Source organism: Lissotriton helveticus, chromosome 2_1 (assembly GCF_964261635.1).
Source record: "Lissotriton helveticus chromosome 2_1, aLisHel1.1, whole genome shotgun sequence".
NCBI lineage: Eukaryota > Metazoa > Chordata > Amphibia > Caudata > Salamandridae > Lissotriton > Lissotriton helveticus.
Genome location: NC_136059.1, coordinates 1936181749 through 1936206182, shown reverse-complemented (window position 1 = coordinate 1936206182; position 24434 = coordinate 1936181749).

Sequence of the window (24434 nt, the reverse complement as noted above, 5' to 3'; positions counted from 1 at the left end):
CTTTAATCCTGATCACAAACGGGAGTTGGGTTTCATCTGATCCGGTGGGACGCGGAGTTAAGCAGCTGATACAGGTATGTTCTGGTTAGTTCAGTAATGAACGTTGATCATATTAGTGGAGGAATAAGAGGTAACAGTATTGAGGATATTGCATTTACACGTTCACAGGTATCCTCGTACAACTGGGACCTGTGGAGAAACACAGAAGGATTGGTTCTGGTGTTTAAGATTCACTTATAAATGGTATTGGGGCAGACGGTGTCACGCCAAAGAGTTTAGCTGATATAGATATGTTTTAAAAAATAGAAAATAGTCTATGTCTATCGCAGTACTTTACTATTAGTGGGAGCAGAATTGAGGGTATCATATGTATACCTTTACAGGTTCCTCGTACAACAGGGGCCTCTGGACAAATGCGGAAGGATTGGTTCCGATTGAAGAATGTAAAAGACTGTTATTAGTGCAATAGCCCGTGACACAACGTGTGAGTATTAGTAGGGCTGTGGCGATTTTAATTACTCTTTTGTAATACACGGAGTGATATATGACACTAAGTTACTTTGTAGGATTACGGTTTGATGTTGCAAACAATTTTGACTGAGAAGATACGTTTGAATGGAGTCAGCATAGAACACTCAGTTGCAAGTGAGAGGTAAGACATAGATTAACTACTTTGGCAGTAGTTATGATTGAGTTGTCAGTAGAAGTTGTGGTCTCATGTCTCCGTGGTTTCAAGCTGTAATAGTGTTTGTTGCTTAATCTTTCACAGAAAAGGCGTGGGAAAGATACATAAAGGTACCAGCCTTTTATCTTTTTTACTTTTAAATATGCATTGGGCATATCACAGGAGGTTGCTTAATCGTAACTGCACAAGGACCTTTCCAAAGTCAGATTCACGTTCACTACAGGGCTATTAAGGTACATTGCTGAGTTCTTCTTAGTTAGTTAGGATGAGCTAGGACTTAATGTACATTGATGCTTTAAATATATGTTAAAATTAATAATACATTAGCACATGCAGCAAATGTATTGCTATATTGTGAGTGTTTATTATTGGCATGATTCTAATGTCACGATGTTGTATATTTTGACTAGTCTCCTTGTGCACTAAGGTGGTTATTGGGCGATTATTAATTAATGATGGATGTGTATCAGCAATACTACAATGTTATCATATATATTGCTTCCAGCCCTGAGGAAGTTGTGGGGTTACACCCATATACAACGAAACGTGTTGGCATAAGGGAGTGGAAGACTGTGAAAAAGTGAACATAATAAAAGAACTGGACAAGCCCAGGAACTTGAAAACTCATCTTTCTTCTTATATTATTGTATTATCATTGATTTAATAATTGGCTTGTGCTTCAGAAATTGTAAATTTGCGTTCAGCCTTTGTTGCATTGTCGCTCGTGCATATTGGAGTGGTCCATGGATGTCTACCTCTCTAACGTAACGGAGGCTGACCTGGATTACGACGTGTGTGTGTGCGCCCTGTTGGCACACAACCAGGAGTGTCACTGTGATGCCTGTTTATGGCATGCATGGATGTTTGGCATGCAGGCTGGACACTGGGAGATTGCACGAGTCCTCATGTGCAGTGAGCACATTGAGCCACTACCCGATTGGACTTTGGTGCACATTGGGGCCAGTGGTTGGAGTCAGCACATCTGTCCGGGTCAGCTGATGGATTACGTCGACGACATGTCGGATGTGATGGACGACGATCACTCATTAGAGATGTTGGCCTACGTAGTTGCACTCGTGTTCATGGACAAGTGACAAGGTACCTGCAGCCACAACTGGATGTGACCCATTGCACGTGTCCCGACGCCTGGTTGCATGCTGGGAATCTGATCACATGTCCCAAGAAGACAGTGGACATGCCTGCATTGGCCTGGACTCATGATCCATGCGCGGACAACCGATGCGGGTTGGCACTGACTTTTGTTGGTGATGGACTCCCCCGAGGTGAACATGGGCGATTTCCTATGTTCCTCATTCAGACATGCTGTTGCATTGGTCTGCATAACATGGCACTTCTCTTGGCTATACTGACACGCACTTGTTGATAAAGTTTCTGCACTTTCACTTGTCTCCAACTGTGTTGTGTCTTGATTTGTATGCCAATGTGTGTGTCACGGACTCTCTGGCTCCCTGCCATATGTGCATTGCTACCCCATCAGGACTGTGGGTTTCTACTTGTGCATTGTCATGTCCCTGATCGTGCTTAGCCAGATGCGTATGGCTGTTTACCAGCACCAGGCGGGTACACTTGTGTCATGTGTTCAGTTGTGCAAATGTTGGTGTTTGTGCCACAGTGTGTTTGAGGTTGGGGTGCTCTGCTTCCTATGGGTGAGTGCTGCATTGTGTGTGAGATGTCCCTTCAACTCTGATTTGGCTCACCCTTCTCCCTTTCAGGCAGTGTGGTTTTCACTTCTCTGCTTCTTCAGTGGTCTGATGTTGCCGGGTTGTGTGACTTGTGCTCTTAGTTGGTGTTGTTACTCTCGGGCATGGTCTGTCTGCAGTTGTGCTGTGCTTCATTGTGCATGTGTGCCATTGTGTTTATCCCCCCATCCCTCCTGGCCCTGCTGCTTCCTCTCCCTGTTGCTGTTGGGTCTGTTTTGGGCAGTTTCCGGTCCCCGAGTCCTGCCACCGTCTCCAGACTGATGTGGTGGACACCATTTCCACCATGTCATCCAGCTCCTGGTGTGGCGCTGGGCTCCCACCTCCGGTGTGCATTGCTGCCTTCTTGTTGTCGGTGTGTTTCTGATTGTTTGTGGGTTTCGCATCATTCCGGATGTTCTGGTTTTCTTCCATTGTCCACCTCCGCTCTCAGACTGCATTCACCTTGTCCAAGATGGTCTGCCATGTATAATGTTTTGTTGCCAATGGGGCTTGTGGCGTTTTATGCTGGCTCGGGTTGCCTCCATTGTGCTAGGCTGTTGTTTTCTGTTTGGATTGTCTCTTTTTTCAGGCTTTTGTTGTGCTTATTCCTGCCTGCCGTGTGTGATGCAGGCCTTGCGGTGCTTATCCCTGCTTTCCTGATCGCGAATGGGCTCTTTGCAAATTTTTTTGTGTTGTGGTTTGTGTTTCTATCTCTGTCGAGGTGGTTGTATTGCGGACATTGGCCGCGGTTTCGGCAGACTATCGCGTGCTACCGCCTGGTTGTGAATTCCACGTTAACACAGGGTTATTTTCCCGCGATCGGCTGCGATGTGGTAAAGGTGCGTTGGCATTTTTTGGTGATGTTTAGCACACGTTCTTGTGAATATACCCCTTTGACTTTGCGATAGGAGAGGGCAGTGTTGCTGTTTTCCATACTTAACTGGCTGGCTGTTTTCTGCTGATCCCGACTCTTTAGCTTCGCTCCTCAAACTTTCGTGATGGTGCCCAGCTTACTCTTCTGGCTGGAGAGGCTATCTTCTGACTATTAGCATTTCGTGCTATAGTTATTCTTAGGTTCATATGATATTCTGAATTTGCATTTATCTTATTTGCAAATGCTCTTTTCTCTTCACCTATCCACACACTCATGGCTCGTTGAGAGATGTTATTATGAATTACTATATTGATGTTGCTCTTGTCTGATGATCTATGATTCAAGTTATATGGTACTTGATGAGCATTCACAATTTCTTAAAATTAGTTAAAAGCAAGTTGATAAGTAACCAGATTTTGTCATTATTAATGTAATTTTATTATAGTGTTTGAATTATTTCCTGTATTTTGGTCCTCATAAGGTTAGGATTCCGTCTATCCTTTGCCAATCCCTCTAAAATGTATTTATTTGAAGAGTTTTATATAGCGCTGACCGGAGTTATCAGTGCGCTTTACATGAGGATCGTTGTGTTACAAGTTACAAATTACATCCATTACAAGAGCATAGTAAGAACATAGGAAAAAGAACAAAGTTAACAGTAGTTCGTCGGATATAATACAACTATATAGCGAAAACTTCCTTTTAACTACAGCCCATCAGTGTTTCTATATATTCATAGCTCTGCATGTTTTAATTATTTCTCATCTCAGTGGAGCGGAGTACAATTTGATTGTCAGCAGCTAGGACATAAGGTAGAGCTTCACTAAACATCTTCCTAAAAAATCAGAATGCATCTGTGAATGGGCTCCCTGCGACTGCACTGTGTGAAACTTCTTCTAGACGGACTTTGGAGGGGGAAAGGTTGGGACATCCAGCACACAGTCTAACTGTTAAAACACGCAGATCAGTCAGTGACCAGAGGACTGGCCTTAGGAGGAGATGTAGCCTAGGAGCTAGAGCTGCCAAATTTGTTTCTCGAGGACTCAGGCTCGAATGCTGGCCTCATAGCTTGACTCCACATTTTGTGATACTGGATAAATCATGTACTCTCCCTGTGGCTCAAAAATGTGCAACATATGAATTGTATTTATGTAATCCCCACTTGATGCACATGATCTTGTTGATTGTCTTCCATTCCCCCAAGTAATGTACCATGATCTGTTGCTTCCTACCTAGTTTCATGCTATATAAATACAAATACATACATACATGAAGGGGCATACATTGACTTTGGTCACCCTGGAGTCATCGGAGAGAGAGGACCACATAAATATTATGAATATTAGTGATCTGTTTGGTATCATTGTTTTAAACTACGCAGCGGAACGGACTGGTAGGTGTTGAAATTGGTTTCTGATGGTAAAATTTGGCAAAGCCCCTTTCCGCTGCATCATCATATTCGGCTCCATGGCGATAGTCAATTCTTCCACCTTTGATTGAGAACTGCCATATTTACCGGCCTAATGGTTCATCATGACTTCAACAGTATACTTTTTAGATGTATACAGAGCATTCAAATAATCGGCACAACAGAAGTCCACAATGTTTACGTTATTTGCATTCAGACCTCCTTTCTCAATTTGATGTACTATTTTCGGAGCCTATTTAAATTTTTAGCTTTACTTTCATATGCAGTTTAACCCAAAATTGTCTTCAAATAGTTTTTTTGCTTCCCAGAGTTTCTATTTGTATTCATTGTTTTGAAATGCTCTGTGTGACTGCATGTTGGGGAATTTGGCTACAAGTGTCTCTGCAAAATCTTCCCAGCCTTGTGGCTGATTCTCCTCATTATGATCCCAGAAATTAAGGAGTTCCATACTTGACAACTTAATAGCCAGAATTGAATATGCATTCTATTTAAATCTTTTATGATTCTCCTTGTAAGCTGATGTCACTGGGCAATTTGCCTTTTGCTAGAACAATCTGATAGTAAACTCAATGGACTGGTGTAAGTGAACTCTTTCAGATCGAAGTGCTATTGCAAAGTTCCAAATATGATTCCAGGGAGCCATATTGACTATAATGTAATCTATAATATATTTTGCGGTAGTCATTTTATGAATCCAGGCGGGCGGTGTATCTGCCGTTGTCCAGGCATTTAGAACTCTTAAGCCAGCCTGAGTTATTTTCATAAATAAATCTTCTCTAATCTTATCACACCATTTAGAGTGTGGATCAATTTGTAATGGTATGTTCTAAGCAAAATCTTGCTCATTTACTTGGTCATCAAAACATGGTTTTCTAAACAGGTTCATATTAAAGTCACCAGTTAGCATAATAGGCGATCTACTCTGATCTTGTTTCAACTCTATTAGGAGTGAACCTATAAATCCCAGTGTCTTACGCTTCTCCTTGTACAATGGATGAACATAAATATTAGCTATTACCATTGAAAAGTGATGTTCCTCCGTCAAACTAGCAGATCTTTAGTATGCAGCCGAGTACATACAATGTCAATATCAGTGCCGCCTAACCGGACAGAACGTACCTTGCTGTCCCTGCCACTGGAGAGCCATCAATCGCACCTTGTGGGATATCGTGCTGGAAGCACAGCCCAGCGCCATCCACGGCTGTTAGTCCCCCTCGCCGCCGCTCATTGACATCGAGTGGCCGCCGAGTGGGGGGACTACGGCCCCAACAATCCCTGCGCTGCCCCGCCCACCAACCAGCACTTCCATGCCCGGAGGCACAAAACACAGCTGCTCCCTCCGGGTCGCGGGACGCGCGCTGGACGCCCCGGGGCGAAGCCCGGGCAAAGGGCTGGCCGTCTGTGGCCGTCAGAGGCAGAAAGAGACTGGACTGGGCCACTCCCTTTGATCTTCCTTAAATCTGTGAGACTTTACATTCTTGTGTTTAATTATATTTTTTAATTGTTCTTTTTCTTATTGCCTTTTTCTTAACTGCTTCCCAAGCCTTGCCTTAAGCATAAGATCCTGTTAATAGCAATGGCATCAAAAAACCCTAGGGGGAACAAGCAAGGAAATAAAGTGGTGGGGGTAACTGGCACTCTTGACACGTTTATTACCAGGGCTGCGTCTATATTAGAAAAGGAGATTGTTCAAACTGAACGGCGCATATCCTCTGACTTTATGTCTCTAAGGAGATCCTCGCTGGGGGGGATAGCTCTAGTACCTTCTCCTGAACAACCGATTGTTATAAGCTCACAGTGTGTAATCACTACGCAGCACCAACAAGATTTATCTGTAATCCTAGACACTAGTGGACCTGACTTAAGTATAGAATCATTCATGGTTCTACCCGGAGCATCCACAACCATAGCCGCGAGTGATAATATGCAAACAGCTAATACACCATCCCTAGTATCAAATCCCCAAGTAGAAGTACAGGTGTTAGGTACTAATCTAAAGCGGAAGCGGGCGGCAATATACAGAAGGTTAGACATTCTAAGAAGCCCAAAGTTTCCCCACCTAAAGTATCTAATAAGTCGACTAGGGATAGGATTGTTAAACTCAAACAAGCAGGGACTACTATTATGAGCCCAAGTAGCCCTGCCGAAGTTACTGAGGAAACACTACAGAATGAACTGAGCGGCAAAGAATGCTCCTTAAAAAATATTGAACACCTAGTAAGATTGCTAATTTTGCCGTTAGTGGAACGCACAAAAAGGATCAGTGACCAGTTAGGGGTACTTGAAAAAATTACTCAGGCCAACTCAGTGATGCTGGAGAAGATGGCTGAGGTTAAAATACAGACACATAGTACTGCCACATCACTTCCTGCCAAACAGGTAACAGTCCCGAAAGGGAAACCAAGGCATGCAGGGAGTAATACACCAAAGTTAGACACTGCACATATGGTCCAAACGGCGATCACAAGTGAAACAAAGGGTGGGCAACAAGAGCGACCAAAAAATAGAGTAGTTAAGAGCACTGAGACATTAGAAACTACCCCTGGGACAAACAAAGTAGTAACGAGTAAATATAAAGTGCCCAGGATGAGAGTTGACCTTCCCCCAGATTCCTACCCATACGTTATCGTATTGGCGGGTGTCCCAGAATGGACGCAAGACAGGGTTGAATCCTTTCATGAGTTGAAAAACAAGGTCACGTTTTGGCTAACTAATAATAGACCCCTTAGACCAGATCTGCAAGGGGAAATTCTAAACGTACGTAGGGCACATTGGGTGGGACATAAAAAAAAGGACATCAATTGAGACTGTATTATAGTTAATTTCAGAGATCCTAGAGTAGTACAGTACATTAGTAGTTTTACCAATTATGAGAATCCAGGTAGCATTTTCTCCCTTGACCTGAGCTATTTCTATTCAATGACCCCAGCAGCTAACAGTGGCTCATGGGCGTACAATAGACACTATAGAAGGGAAAATTCCCGTCAAGGTCATCAATACCAGGCTCCATCCGCACTGACAAGATACGCAGGATTTGTTCCACATGACTTCTACCAAAGCGGAAACAATCCTTGAGGTGGGGATCACTTTAATGTTCAAATTAGTAATAGCTATGAACCTTTATCTGGCCTTGGGGGGGTGGACAGACCAATAGCTGAGACACCAAAGGTTAGTTATAATGTGGAAATGACTACCCCGCTAAATAGTGACATACAGGAGATTCTCGATCCCGCGGCCCCATCGGTTACAGGACATGTGGGCATAGTGACCGCTTGCTCTAATATGACTACAGTGCCCGATCAAAATATGACCGATGATACAAAATCTGATCAGACAGAAAACGCTGTGAATTTTAAAGAGGGGGGCACCAGTAAGGAAAGGATAAAGTGGTCGCTTATTCCATGGAACATTGCAGGTCTCAGATTTAAACTGGACAACCCTTTATGGGTAAAAATGACTAACGATTATGACATTATATGCCTGCAAGAGACATGGGCAAGGGAAGCTTATCATTTAAATGGTTTTAAGACAATATTTACTCCTGCCATTAGCTCATTACATGGCAGAGCCAAAGGTGGGCTCTGCACTTATGTTTCAAATTCTTTAAAAAAATGTAAAAGCATGGAGACTTTTTACAATAATTGTTTTTTATCATATAGTAGGGTTACATCTGAATAACACTATTTGCATTCTGATTGTAAATTTGTACAACAATGTCCCTTCAGCAGATATACCTGGTGTTTTTAAAGCCCTGAAACATGAACTTAGTAATCTAATTAGTAATGATAGTAAAGAGTTTTTAGTTATATGGGGGGGGGGGGCGATTTTAATGTTGCCCTCTGTAACAGAATAGTAAAGGGGAATTGTGGCTTAACAGGAGAAAGAGAGCTTTCATTTGCCCACTTTGAACATACAGTAACGGGGAATACTTTGAACGAAATAAGGTTCATGAATGATCATAGTTTTGCAAACATCTTGTGTGAACCAGAAGTCCCCTTTTCTGCTACCTTTATGGGTAGAGGGTTATCATCAGTAATTGACTACATTTTGATATCTACATGTTATAAAGATAGTGTTCTCTATTACTCATTGTTGGATATTACCCTCAGTGATCACTACCCTATAAGGGTGGATATAACAGATCCGCAAGCTGATCCCGGCACTATTGAAACTGTATCTAGATTATATTCATGACATATTGACATTTCTAGGCAAAATGGATATGCACTTAAGTGGACTAAGGTGGTGCCTGAAGAATTTCTAGGTAAAATTATAAGGGCCTGTAAAAGGAGTTTTAATATTTGCTTGGATATGGGTGCTGACAACGCAGAAATTATCTCCAGTTTTAGGGAAATAACAACATGTATTAAAAATAATTTATGGGTAGAATTAAAGAACCCAAAAAGTAAACCTAAAGGTTGGTTTGACCCAGTATGCACTAAGGCACATTCCAATCTTAAGAGGGCCTTGAAATGCCAACCGAGGGATCAGAGTCTGATTAGAGATCTTCGTAGAACTTATAAAACTGCAATAAAAAATAGAAGGGATATGATGAAGAAGGAAGCGTGGGAGGCACTAATTGACGCCTCCCAACTGAAAGACATGACAGCCTTTTGGAAGGCTGTCAATGCACCCTATTTTAAAGATAATACAAAGGCAAGGTTGGAAATTGCCATCTCGGAGGACGAGTGGGTGAGCTATTTTGATACACTTTATGACTCCCCATGTATTAATGGATTACCATTGAGTGAGATGTTAGGCTCGGATAAGGATTCGACTTTTCCGATCAAATATAAAGAGGAGTTGAAATTTACTCTAGCAGAGGTAACTAAGGGGATAAATTCCAGTCTGGGTGGTAAGGCACCCGGACCGGACGGTGTTCCTGTGGATGTTTTCAAGAATAACACAGCCTTGTGGCCGCCTCTACTTACAATATTATTTAATGCTGCAGATAAGGTGGGACTAGTCAGTACATGGTATGAATCAATTATCGTCCCTATTTTTAAAAAGGGGGACAGGGCTAGCTGTGCATGCTATCGCCCAATATCTCTGCTTGATTCAACAATTAAAATAATTGGGCGGGTCATCTTAAATAGGCTGCAGCTATGGGCTGAGGAGCATAAGGTTGTTAGTGACCTGCAATATGGTTTTAGAGAAGGGATAGGGACAATTGACCAATGCCTTAATTTGTTTATTATCCAAGAGAAATATACCAGGGTGAAGGAAGGTAGGTTATACTTAACATTTGTGGACCTAACGTCCGCCTTCGACTGCGTAACACACAGCAAATTATGGTTGATATTGACTCGGCTGGGTGTGGACAATAACATCATTCAGTTACTTTGAGAACTATATAATGGTGCAAGGGCCACGATTAGATATGGCAAAAGAGGGGAGTGTACTAGAATGTTTAATATAGCGAGAGGTGTGAGGCAAGGATGCGTCCTCGCACCTTTTCTATTTTCCATATACATTAATGAGCTAGAGAGTGTCCTGCTTCAAGATTGTCATGATATGCCTACGGCACAAAAATGATCAATACCTGCACTTATCTATGCAGACGATGCTGTTCTAATGGCAAGGACCCCCCTGGCGATGCAATCAATGATATCATCATTCAGTACTTTTATGACTAAATTGGACCTGAAGGTCAATTGTACAAAGACTTTCAGTATGAACTGTGGTCGAGGAATCAATTTGAAAAAAAGAACAATATTTATTGACTCTAAACCCTTAGACCATGTCCAAACCTTCCCATATCTAGGAATTCTTTTTGACTGCACTGGACAGTGGGGTAGTGCCGTCAAAAGTAGGAACCTGTTATTTGCCAAATCAATTATGGCCCTTAAACTGTTTAGTAAAAGGTTAGGGAGTAAGCCAGTGAAAGAGCTCCTCTATATATATAACTCTAGTTGTGTAGCCGTTGCTACGTATGGAGCGGGAATCTGGGGAGATGTAAATGTCTCTACTCTTCAGCTAACTGAAAATGGTTTCGTTAGATATCTTTTATCACTACCTGACAGTATTTCCACCTATAACTGTCATATTGAATTAGGCTTACCCTACTTAGAGGACATTATCAAGGTCCAGCCAGTTCTTCTTTGGCACAGGGTGTGGACAACAAAAGAATGCCAACTAAATCGTCTCATTTTGGGAGACATATTGAAGATGGACTGTGTTCACCGAGTGAAATGGTTGAGATACATTAAGTCATTCCTCGTTAACATTGACCATCCTGAGTATTATGACGACCCTCTATTAATGGATCAGATTCCAAGAAAAGTATTAAAAAAGCCATGCTTAACTTATTTGGAACAATGTAGGGAGAAAATTGAGTTTACTAAGAAAACTGTGATCTCTCACCAACTGATACTTATCCCGCAGGCTATTCAACCGTATTTAACCCTGCAGATGAGAGATCATGAAAGATTCTTGATTATCCGTTTCAGATTTGGTATCCTTTTTAGACTTCTGAGCTTTCCCTTTATTAATAATTGGAATAGGAATATTTGTAATTTTCCCTGTGATAACTCGTCCACACAATCAGACTTTCACATCTTATTTTTCTGCAAATTTTACTCTAAACCAAGGAAAAGGTGGATTTTGCCAATATTAAGGTATTTAGAGCTTAGACAATGCCGGCCTGCCGTTTTAGCAATATTGAAATTAGACGATATTTTTACTGTGGCATAGGTCTCTGCTTTTTTAAAAAGAGCTTTTTATTTTCGGAAATCAATTATTACATGATTTTACTTGTGATGGAACTGTGGCATTTTATTATGAATATTGTATGTTGCATGAATTATGAATTATGTAATTTAATTGTTGTAATATAAATTGTGACTATGTGTAAACTTTTATGGTTATTATGTAAATATAACCGAATAAAGTCTCTTGAATTGAATATCAGTGCAAATGTTGGTCCTTGATTTGTCCAATGTCACTATTTTGTCTGGGGTTCTATACCAATGCATAAGGAGTTTATATTGGATTTTCCCCATCTTAACACTCTAGGCCAAGTTTTTTGCTGTCATACAACCTATCCCATTCCTTCTGTGATATGGGTTTCCCAATCTCTCACTCTCACTCTTACGTCTTTCTCCGGATGTTATGTCCTCTGATGGTGCGCCCAATAGTTGTTTGTGTCATGCATCTTATCATTTAGCCATTTTTCAAAATTCCTTAGTGGCGTGAGGCTTCACATTTAATCAATGAGTGTAGCACCAAGTGCCTCTATAGCATGTCGGGAAATCCTTCAGTCTCTGGAAGGGTATATTACCTTTTGAGATCCTCAACTGGCTTTATCTGTCCATTCTCAGAGAGTGAGCCCACCATGACACATCTGTGCTCTCTAAATTTCTGGAATTTTTGCGTGTTTTAGCTGTGATGATTTCTGAGTTAGAGCAGATATGCATGAAAGGAGAAGAAAAAGATATGAATCCACAGCGCTCACCCCCATTTCAAATTGATAACATCACTCTGATAATAGGTGAAGAATACAATCTGCAACTTCACTGTGCTCATCAGAGCCAAGGAATTTGCCACGAGGCACGCTGGCTAAGAGTTTCTGGAATGTCCATCTTTAATAGGGCTCAGGAACTGGCATATGAGAGAGGGGAAGGTGGAGAATCCAAAGGTGAAGCCTTGTGGTTGGATGTGACCAGCGTGTGGCAGTTTCTGCAGAACCTGATAAATAAACAATGACTGGTCTCCAATTAGACTCGCAAATGTGGTGGCCATCTTGGGTGTGATTTACTACTTAAACCATACCCCTTCTCTACTCATCGTCTCTTACTTGAGTTACTTACCAAAGCAGCAGAATCCTTGTTTCCTGTGTCGTGGGTTGGGGTTGTGTCATCCTGATTCCAGTTGGATGTCTCATGTTCAGCTCTATTCTTCATCGTTGATGGCAATCTGAAAAAAAAACCAGAAAAGAACTTCAACAAAGCAGCAAACCATCTGATCATCAAAGTACAGTAATGCATGAGCATGCAGTAACAACAAGCACTTAGGTCTAGTCAGGACTTAGGGCTCCATACCCAAACCTTCTGAAAGACCTGTATGGAAAAGAATGCAAAGACATAAGGCGCAGTAATATATTAGGTTTTAAACACTGCATTGGTAAGTCAATAGACTATTTCAAGTGCAGAGACAATTGGTTATTCTGGTACCTTTCGATTTAGTGGACAAGGAATACAAAAGTCAAGAGGCTGTTGTTGTAATCAGTGTTTGATTGTAAGGCATTATCTAAGGAAACTAGATGGGTAAAGCAAAACAAATTATAAAACAAGTGTTGGACATGCAGTAATGCTCTCATGCAATGTGTCATATGTATGCAATACAATCCAAGAGTACACCACAACTCTTTTACCATCATTGGGAAAGAGGGAATAGCATGGTAAAAGGAATGAGGGTAGCTAATTTGGACAAATTTTGTGAAAGATTGCGAATGAGAATGATGTGCATTAGCTAACTTACTTATTTTCTATATCTAGCTGAACTAAAGAGGCCTTGCAACCCAAACACAGACAATACAATACTAGTGATTAGGAACAATCATAGAGACAAAGCAAGTCTAACAATGCCTAAGACAATCCTCAAATGGAATCCTTTCTCTTCTCATCCCAGTCCCCCTTTCCCTTAGTGGACTAGAGTGATCTCTGGCCCAGACCGAGAGAGGGTAAAAACACACAAGGGGGAAACAATGAGGAAATGAAAGACGGAACTACAACAAAAGCAGGAATCTGCAAGAGTGCCAAAAAGAGGCAGGGAGTGTTCAGTGGTGGATTAAAAAGTCATGAGGTTGAATCAAGACTGCACAGCCTTGGTATTTGGTAAGCCAACATTCTGTAGCACCAGCGGCTGCCTTCTGAGTAAAACCTTGGACCTGACACTTATTTTGTTGAAAAATTAAGCACTATAGCTTACTGATCTTACTTGGGATATTGGTGAAAGTGCCATGCAACCAGACTATCACAAGTTAAATATAGATTGCTTGTAGATTAAACACATTGAGTCAAAATCATCAGAAAGGTGTAGCTTGAGGATTTTTTTTGTGACTTGGAAGTTATTAAATGTACTGTGTTAAAAACACTAATTCTTACAAATCATACCTTGATTGGTACATTATTCAAGATCGTAACATCAATGCCTTCTTAATGAGACTGGTGGTCATATGAGAAAAGAAACACTACAGATATTGCTACATGTATTGATTGTAAGAGACTAAGCTATATAACCGCTTTTTAGGTTCAAATGCTAAGACGTTTTGGGGACATTCTGAAGACTTACCTAGGAATGCATTCCACCCATTGCCTACCACTAGGTTTGTCTTTTGTCCGTCACATTTGTTTGCTTTCTATTTGCTGGCTTTATATGTTTTAGCCCATCTAGGATCTCTTTGTCTCTCATTGCCTGTTTACAACCTATCTGATTGGCTCCATCTATTCTTCCACGAGTACTAGTTTTTTAAGAACTCTTCTATTCGTGAAGCACTGCATGAGAATGCATGCATTTTCCAGATGTCTCACTTTTATGCTTTTTACCACCCTTCTCCCAAACTTCATGTTGTTACCAAGCACTGTGCACTTCTGTGCAGCCTTGCGTCCCATGTTACTGTTTATTGATATAGCATCAACACAGGCCTGCAAAATGGGACTTTAATTAGTAATGAAAATGGCAGCATTTTATGAAGATTGGGTTTAACGTGTATTCGAAAATGATGTCCAGGATCGAAAACATTTGAGATAACACTACAGTCATAAACAGATCACATATATTGGGGCCCACTGGTGCATTGTTTGAATCCTTTCTTAGGATGGATTCATGGCTTGCAGATAGTGCAAGCTCCCCCTCCATCTTCTCCTGTTACTTCCCTTCTCTTGCAAACGTGTAATGTAAGATATGATCTTATCAAGCCCACAAGGGAGCTGTGGTTGCAGATGTTGCCCTTTATTGTGCCTGCTTCAGAACTCCACTTTCTGCACCTTCTGAAGGCACACCAGTACACAAAATTTCTTTACAATAAGTTTGTAAAGCTGCTCAGCAAATATGTGCTTTTATTTTGCTGTGAGTGAGGTGCCTTGCACATGTAGATGTCCCACTAATCACCAATGTTGCCAACCCTTTTTGTATGCGGCTTAAGCTTCTAGTTACCCCCTGTCCATCCTGCTGTGTGATACACATTACAATGGTGCAGAATCTTGGGCCCTTTCATTTGGCACATTGTTTGGAAAGGGCAGTAAATGTCCAGTATTCTCAAAGAACACTCTGGGGCAGATTTATTAAGGGCTTGCTTTGCCCTTGCGTGAGGCAACAAAAGTCCTTTAATTGGATTTATTGTGTGGCTCCGTGTGGTTTAGTAAATCCAAAGTAAAAGCAAGGTATCTCATATCTCTGCCTTGCATTACCTTGTGTCAGGGAGGCGTGCCTTGTGTGGTGTATTGGTGTCCCCACGTATCCAACAATGGATTTGACGTATTCCCATATTCACAATACTTGTAAACCTGGGAAAGTGTCAAATGGTGTCCCTCTTAGACTTAGACTTTATTTTACGTTTTGCTTCCTTTATCTATTTGTGATGCAATTTGCATCACACATAGAAAAAACAAAATGCCTTTAAGGATTGTATTTCTGCAGGAAGGTATGCCTTCCGGCACAGAAACAATCCTGCTCGTAATGCAGGCACTCTTGCAATTATACCTGTATTGGTGCTAGGTTGCACACAGTGCACCAGTGCAAGAAGGGAGCAGAAGTGTGTCATATCTTAGTAGATGTGGTGCATTTTTGCTCTCTCCCTTTCACACAAAGCTGCGCAGCAAGTTCTCTTGCAATGTTGTGCTGCGTGAAAGATTAGTAAATGTCCCCCTCAGTTTCAGCCTAGTTCCATCATAGATTTCATTTTCGGGAATTATGTGGTTTGAACTGGTGACTTAAGATGGCTATACAGGTTGTATGTCTACAGTGCATATTGCAGCACATTTACCTCACACTTTGAAACTTCACTTCTCTAATCCGTGCATCTCCAAACTTAAGGTTCCTTTCAGTAGTTTATGAACAACGCCTTGAAATGTAAAAGGTTTTGGGAAGTTTTTCCAAAAAGACCTAACACATTGGTTGCTCTTTGCAACATTTCCACTCCAAAGCAGATAAAATGACATTAATTTTAGACATGTGCCATAGGAATACAGCATTTCACGTTGAATAAAAACAGCGGTGGGCATAGTTTACCCATTTTCTGTAAAGCCTGTACGGTCTCAAAAATGATTGTTGTAAGCTCATTGTTTCAAGTTCCACATTCACTATCTTGTTAAATGCATGTCGGTAAATCATGTGACTTTGAACACATTTAATACAGAATTCAGTGTTTCGATTCATAGACTACCTAAGCTTTGTTTGAGTAATTTTCATTGGCAGTGTTAGAAGAAGGCAGAGATGATTTGTAAGGGACACTTAAGATGCTAAACAGAAGGTATTTTTTTGTGGACTGGTGGAGAGCCAGGCTTATTCGATATATAGAGATTGGCAAAAAAAAAAAACGGCATTGATGTCAGAGAGATGCAGTGTATGTGTTTGTTTGTAGATTGACAAGATTTATTTTTAACCACTTGACTGCTGATACTTTTTAGCTCCGTACAGAGCCCTTTTTTGATCTTTGTGATAATTCACACCTACGGCTTCCTAACTTGTTTTCCACTTTAGGTATTCACACTACATTTGCGTCCTTTTTTCTATCATCACAGGGTTTGTAGATTACTTTAGAGAAATTGGAGAAAGAATAGCCAAAATATAGCTTCATTTTGGATTTTTTGTATAAAGCAAGAAAGCATATATATATATATTCACTGAAAAAACCATAGGTTTCACACCAGTTATAGTTAGCTGGAAATTTTACTCGCATGAAACCATTGAAATTCCCACGTTACAGTTAGTTGGACTCACTATAACTTGCACGTCTGCAATGCACTGCTGATGACGTCACATATTACATCACTCATGACAGTGTTTTTTTGAAAAAAATTGATTGGTTAACTGGCTTATTAAGTGTATCTTAGTGAATACATATATTAGCGAGTAATGTTTAAATATTTAAATATATGCATGAGTGATGTAACATGTGACGTCATCAGCAGTGCATTGCAGACGTGCAAGTTATAGTGAGTCCAACTAACTATAACTTGGGAATTTCAATGGTTTTATGCGAGTAAAATTTCCAGCTAACTATAACTGGTGTGAAACCTATGGTTTTTTCAGTGAATTTCAAAGGTTTTTTAAATGCTAATTCCTAACTATAACTGGTGTGTAACCTATGGTTTTTTCAGTGAATATATATATATATAAAATTTCTATGGCAAAATGAAACACCTCATTTTGTTCCTTTTCAAATTAAATGTATTAAGTGTTACCACTTTATTCCAATCAAGATGACTTCAGGTGTGCCATACTTTTGTCATAAGTAAGACTGTTAGCGTTCTAGTTGTTCTTTAGAACACTCTGGGACATTCTGTCATTGGGCTATAGTTGGGCTACATCTGGCTGATATTTGGGCTACATTTGGGCTCTTTTGTCTCTGGTGGCCATCTTGGGAGACTGCATATCAGAATTTTTTTAATGAAATATAAGAGGATTTGAGAAGTCACTCAAAATGTGCACTAATTTTTCTTTCTTCAGCACTAATCATACTTTCTATAGCAAAATGAACCCCCTCATTTTGTTCCTTTGCAAATTAAATGTTTTAAGTGTTAACACTTTATTCCAATCAAGATGACTTCAGGTGTGCCATACTTTTGTCATAAGTAAGACTGTTAGCGCTCTAGTTGTTCTTTAGAACACTCTGGGACATTCTGTCATTGGGCTATAGTTGGGCTACATCTGGGTGATATTTGGGCTACATTTGTTTTTTTTGTCTCTGGTGGCCATCTTTGGGCTACATTGGGCTACATTGGGCTACATTTGGGCTCTAACATATATATAGCCCGATGTAGCCCAATATATATTTTTTCAAAGTTAATTTTCGTAAAAACCACTGGTGCATATATCTTGAGACATAGCAAAGGCACATCGGGGTACCAGTCCCTACAATTTTGCCAAGTTTGGTGGAAATCCATTCAGCCGTTCGGGCTAAAAGTGAGTCCAACCGCCCTATGGAAATTAACATGGGGAAAACACATTTTGGGACCCCCCTTTTATCTCGGCCCCTGCTTGACGGATCCCCCCGAAACTTTCAGGGAAGGAGCGGAGCGCAGCGGGGCAAAGTTAAGGAAAATTACAGGCAGATCCCTCATTCGGCGCCAAAGTTATTCCCAATAGAATGTTGCGGATTTCCTATGGAAAACGATCCTAACTATAACTACCTACTGGCGACCGCCAGTAGGTAATATTTTTTAATGCCTTCAATGACAGCTTTGCTATGCTATGATCATCATCTTCCCAGATTTGAGGAACAAGCACAGCTGTATAAAAAACACTTTTTAAACCACAGTTTTGCCATTTTTCCAAGAGAAAGCGAATTTTTCCTCCTCTTCTTGGTTTCAACCTACTTGCAGTGTGTGGTGGAAATAAGTGTGAAGCCCATGATTGATCCTAGAAATCGATTTCCATGAGGGAGTGTTCAGGAATCGGCAGCAATCCACACATTTCCTAAAAACCAGCATTCCCACATGCCTCCCAATGAAAACAGTGCCACACTTTTGTGGGTGGGCCAACCAGCTGCAACAGGTAAGGGCCCAAAACTCAACATGGACATGTCAAATTTTTCCTCAAAGAACCAACTCTTTTTTGGCAATTTGGGTAGCTGTGTATTTTGGACCCTAGCTCAGCTGTCACCTGGGGGAAACCTACTAAACCCAGACATTTCTGAAAAATAGACAGTCCAGTGTGGCATGCCTTGTGTGGATCTCACAAGGTCTTTTTACACAGAAGCCCTTTCATTTCTGTGAGCAAACGTTCTGCAATCAGTAGGGATCCAAAACTTTCCTACCACCCAGTCTTCCCAACCCTTACTGGGAAAGGGCTCAAAACATGCATAGATCAAATTTTACACTAGGAACAAACCCTTTTTTGGCAATTTGGGTAGTTTTAGAGGGGTAGTCGCTCAGCCAGCATACAGGGAAATCTACTAAACCCAGATATTTCTGAAAACTAGACATCCAAGGGATCTTAGGGGGGCATGACATGCCTGGATTTCACAGGGTTTTCCAACCCAGAAGCCCTTGCATACCTCAAACGTTGGTTACAACACACATTACCCATATACTTCAGTGATAGAAAGCTCTGGAATCTGGGGGATACACAGATTTCTTACTACCCAGAGTACCCATGCATCTCATGATAAAAATGGTACCCTACTTGTATGGGTGGGCATAGCACCTGTAATTGAAAATCCCTAAAACACAAAATGGACCTTTTTTGCAATTTGGATAGGTGGAGATTTTGGGTGCTGGGAATGGCCACTGCCCAGGCAAACCTACAAAACCGATGCATTTCTGGAGTCGGTGGTGGCATGACGTCTGTGGATCTCACAAGGTTTTTTTTACACAGAAATTCTTGCAAACCTCAAACTTTCTTTGGCTTTTGGTTTTCTTTGGGTAAAAACACACATTTTCCTCAAATTTCTGTGAGAGAAAGATCTTAAATCTGTGGGAATGCACATATTTTGTATCACCCAGCATTTCAACATGTCTCCTGATAACAACTGTACTCCACGTGTGTGGGTGGACCAAGCATCCGCGGCACATAAGGCTCTAAGACGCTACTTTGAGAGATCTGCTATAAGGGTAGCTGCAGTATTTGGGCGGGGCTCGGCAATCACCTGTTGAAACCTACCAACCACAGACATTTTTGAAAACTAGACACCCAGCAGATTCCAGAGTGGTGTGCTTAGTGTGGATCTCATGATGTTTTTTTACCTACAATACCCTGTTAACTAAAACTTGGCATAAAATCGCTCATTTTCCTTACATTTCTGTGATGGAAACATCCAGAATCTGCTGGGAGCCCAATAAAAATGCTTCCCTATTTGAGTGGCTGGACCCAGTGCCAGCTTCAGAAATGGATCAAACCAGGGTCAATGAGGGGGGACTGCCTATACTCTCTAGACATTGTGGGATACACACAAAGCACACCACCCTGTAATGCCCTCTCTGTTGTCAGGATTCCAGATATACCTATCTTGTAGGGACGTCATGACTTCCATAGTACTTCTCACCTTGCCTTATCAGAATTCACCAATTCACAAAGAATTCACTTTTGGCACAATGGGGCTCTGGGGAAAAGGGGATTTGGAAGAGAAAATGACCCCTGGTTCAGATGTATGTCTCTCTGACTGCTGATTTATCTAGTCTTTCTCCAGCCTGCAAAATTTAAGGAAATGTTTATCCGAACCAAAGTATAGACGTAACTTCTTTGTTCTATGCAATTCTCTATCTTTCTTAGATACCAATAAATCTATTTCTAATATCTCCCTTCGTCTTTTCACCTCTTCTGTCACCTAGTCGATGATCAATCTTTAGAGTTAATTCAATTAATTTAGCACAGTTGGAGGCCTGTCTGGAATTTGAGCTAGAATATCTTTATGTCCATTGTTTAGTCACTGAATAATGCAGCACGTTTCTCTACAGGCTAATGAGATTGTAAAACTAATCATTGAAACTGAATGAGATATGTTACTAGTTCTTTTTTCTCCTATTTAAAATAAAATAATTCTAAACCTATACTTTGTGTTAATGTCTGTCGGTCAAACACAGGACGAAGCTCGTCCTTAAACGTATCCACCTTATAGGGTAATGGGCTATTTTTCATCACCATACCCTGGACCAAGCTGCGGTGTCTCAAATAGGACAGCCTAAATGGTACCCTAGATTCTGGTGTGGGAAAGGCAGAGACTTTGCAAAGAAAGGGCAGGCCGCATTCATTAATAAAAATGTTTATTTTATGAGGGTCTCCACAATACCTCTCTGGTGATGCAAAAGGTGTTTGTAAGTACAGCAGCATTTGTGGACAAGGCACTGAATTATAATTGATAAGAGGTTGTGGGAGTTGCTTCTGATGAGGTCCAGTCAGGATAGTTGTGGTTGCGAAGCAGGTATTTGGTCTATTCTTAGCGAGATTCCATTACCTTGCTGTTTCAGCCACTGATTTTTACTGATTTTCTACTTTTGTAAATCTACTAGAGCTCCCCCTATGTCATCTAATGAAAAGGTTTGGAGATAATGGCATTGGGTAAATCTGTACAAGCAGATTCCATAGGCTTCCCAAATTGTCACGATTTCAGATATCCAATTCTTGTAGGGACGGCAAACTTCCGTAGTACTTTCCAACTATACCAGAATTCACTACCCAAAAGTAATTAAGTTCTGACATGGTGGGGCTCCAGGGCAAAGGAGGATTTGGAAGTCAAAAAGACATCTGGTTCAGCTATATGTGTCTCTCTCTGACTTCTGATTTGTGTAGTCTTTCTCCAGTGGCAGTCTAAATCAAAACAATAATATTTCATCATACATATAGATGTAACCTCGGCAATTCTCTCACTTGAAATATTGCTATACTTGTAGATTTACATATATTTTCTCAGTTATCTCTTCTCTATACAATTTGCCAAATGTGAAACTTCTGCAGAATAAAACAACCTTGTAATGCGTGGATTTGATTATTTAACACTCACATAGTCAATAGATAGATTTCACCCACCTCTATGCCAACGATACTATTAAAAAGTTCAGAACACAAAATCTGTAAAATAATAATGCTTTCCTGCTGAAACATCTGGGAGCAAAACACAGAATTACTCTAAATTTCAGAATACTTCAGGTTCATTCAGTCTTTTTACAGGTGTAATGATTTATGGCTTTCAGTCCCTTGTAAAACTAATCTCAAGTTAAACAAAACTATGTTAAACGAGCTCATGCAGTCTGCTTTTCAAGTTCCACGATTTATCGCTTTTAGCACCTGTTAAAACTACTATCAGATTAACAACGTGTTTGCCTAAAACAAATATTCACTGGTAGGTCCTTACTGAACAGAATTATACTGAAATGAAGTTTTACAAGAGTCACGAGTTTAGTGTCTAGCTTCTTGCGTTTTACAAAGACGATAAAGCATTTATTTTTGAAAAACAAAAGGTTCAGGGAAACAGAAGCATTTTTGGTTTTGAATCTTAGTCCATTTGGGAGGATTCCAACAAATAATGCCTTCCTAAATTAATTTGAAACAATCCTACCATTCATCTCCCGGGTCAAGTTCAACAACACAGTAAAGCGATAACATATCTTCCAGACCAAGTTCTCTGATATACTCCAATCAAAGACTTTAAAAAAAAGGAAATAAACATGTTTAGGAAGCAAGTAAATGCAGAAAGGCCTCCATATCCTGTGAGATAAATATGACTTCCAGGAAGACTTGTCTTTAGCTTGTATTACAGATTTGTTAACATTTGGGCACCATGTTGGGTGTATTCTTCTGCCACGTGTTATTAAGGACATCAACTTTAATTTTATCAAATGTCACAAAGCCTGTTTTATCTTTACATAAATAGCAAATTAGCCATTTAGCATAATTGTTTCCTGTGACAGCCGCAATGTACAATATTGCACCTTTATTAAGACAAGTGTCTAGTTTTCAAAAATGTCTTTGGTTGGCAGGTTTTCTGGGTGGTGGGTGAGCCTGGTCCCAAATACCATAGATACCCTTAGCACTGATCTCTCCATGTAGCCTTTTACCACTCTTTGAGCTGGGGCGCTTGGCCCACGAACACAAGTGGGGTACTATTGCAATCAGGAGATGTGTGGGTCCCTGCAGATTCTGGAACTTTCCCCCTCACAGAAATTAGGTTTGCAAGGGCTTGTGGGTAAAAGTCCTTGTGACACAAGTCACACTACCGTGGACTCCCTCAGGTGTATGGCTTTCAGAATTGTCTGAGTTTAGTAGATTTCCCTTGGTAACAGCCACTCCTGCCCCCATAATCCACAGATACCCACATTGTAAAAAGAACTTGAGTTTTAGGTGGAAATTTTTTATCCCGTCATGTTTGTTTTGGACCTTTGTCTATCGAAGGCACTAGGCACACACACATAAGCAGGGCACAATTTCTATTGAGCGAATACTGGGTGTTTAAAAATGTGTGGGTCTAAAAAATCTCTCACAGAAGGTTATGGAAAATATGTGATTTTAGCCCTTGAGGCAAAGTTTGAAGTTTGCAGAGCAAGTTCTGAAAAATGTGAGGGATTTTTAGTGTTCTTCGGAGCTCATCCATTACTGAAGTACAGCCATACATAGGTGGGTTTTAGCACTTCCAGAAGTGCTAGGTTAAAAGAGCAAATACTAATAAGAGTATCAGAATAAAGAACCAATGACTACTGGAGGTGAGTTCAGGCATTTCAAGGCACCAACGTCTTTATGGGGCTTTCACAGACCTTTCACATGCCACACATACTCCCATTCATATTGCCAGCCACAAGCCGATAGAACAAAGCACAACACTCACATCAGCATTCTGTCACCCTTCAAAGTTCATGTGCCAAGGACTGAGTCACCGATCGCACCACCTCTCACCCAGTCATCAACTAGCTTGCATACAAATACACCACACGCAAGTCTTTACCAATATACGGCTGGACATGCTGGAGGTTGGTGCCTGACAAGCTTCACAACATCCCAACTGAAAAGAAACCTAGACTAAGTTTTTACTTCCTGTTAAGTATCTGCCTCCCTCAAAATCCAGAGTGATACCAACTGCGTCGTTAACCTTTACTAATGCCTCCCACGACAGCTATCTCAGGCTCAAGAAGGCATATATTTCAGTGCCTTTAATGCACTTGCTGTGCTACATCCAACTCCTTTTACACATCACCCTAAGTTGAGGTTTGTCTGAGGATGTCTTTGAGACCTGGCCAACATTCCTTGCACTCTGTGAGCATATCGACCTTTGAAACTAAGCAAACATACTTGGGAAGTCTGTCCTAAGTTCCCTAAAGAGCATTTCCAAAACTGATAAAGGCTGTGACAATGTGGTGTATGTTCCATCCACCAGTATATGCAGTGCTGATTGTAATGCATGCAGCGTGTAGAACTTAAGCCACATTCTGACAGAAGATGAAAGTGGCAAGCAGGCCATAAGTAAGACCACGTTTTTCTCAACTAGAGGGAAGAATTTGAAAGGCTGCTTACCTAGTCAAGATATGTATTCACCCATGCACAGCCATTGAAAGGTATACTATCAGTAGAGCAGCTTCCCTTCAGTCAATCTCCCAATACTTCATTTTTGTATTGTACAAAGTGAAGCAAGTTAGAAAACATAGGCCTGACTGAGATTGGCACTGGGAAATGCAATACTATATCTTGCTTTGAGCAGACTCTACTATGACATGGATTGACTCATTCTCTCTGTTATAGGAAGATGGTCAGCAAAGCGCTGATCCTGTAGCTTGCAATATCCTCCGCAGCAGATGAACCAGAGACAACTTCTGCTGCAGCAGTAAGAATTTCAATTACAGCCAACTGAAAGTCTAGGAACGACATCTGTCTTCCTGTGGTGGTCTGACGGTAAACATATGTTGCCAAGTGAATGAGGTGGGTAAGCAACTTCTTATACCATGTACAAGTTTTACAACTCAGATTATATGGATGAAGTACCAGATCATTCTTATCCACTCCGTCCAGGAACTTGTTGTAAACAAGTATATAACTGGGCTTGTGAATTTCTGCCAACTGACCCCAAACTGTGATAATTGAAGTGCTTTCATTATTAACGCA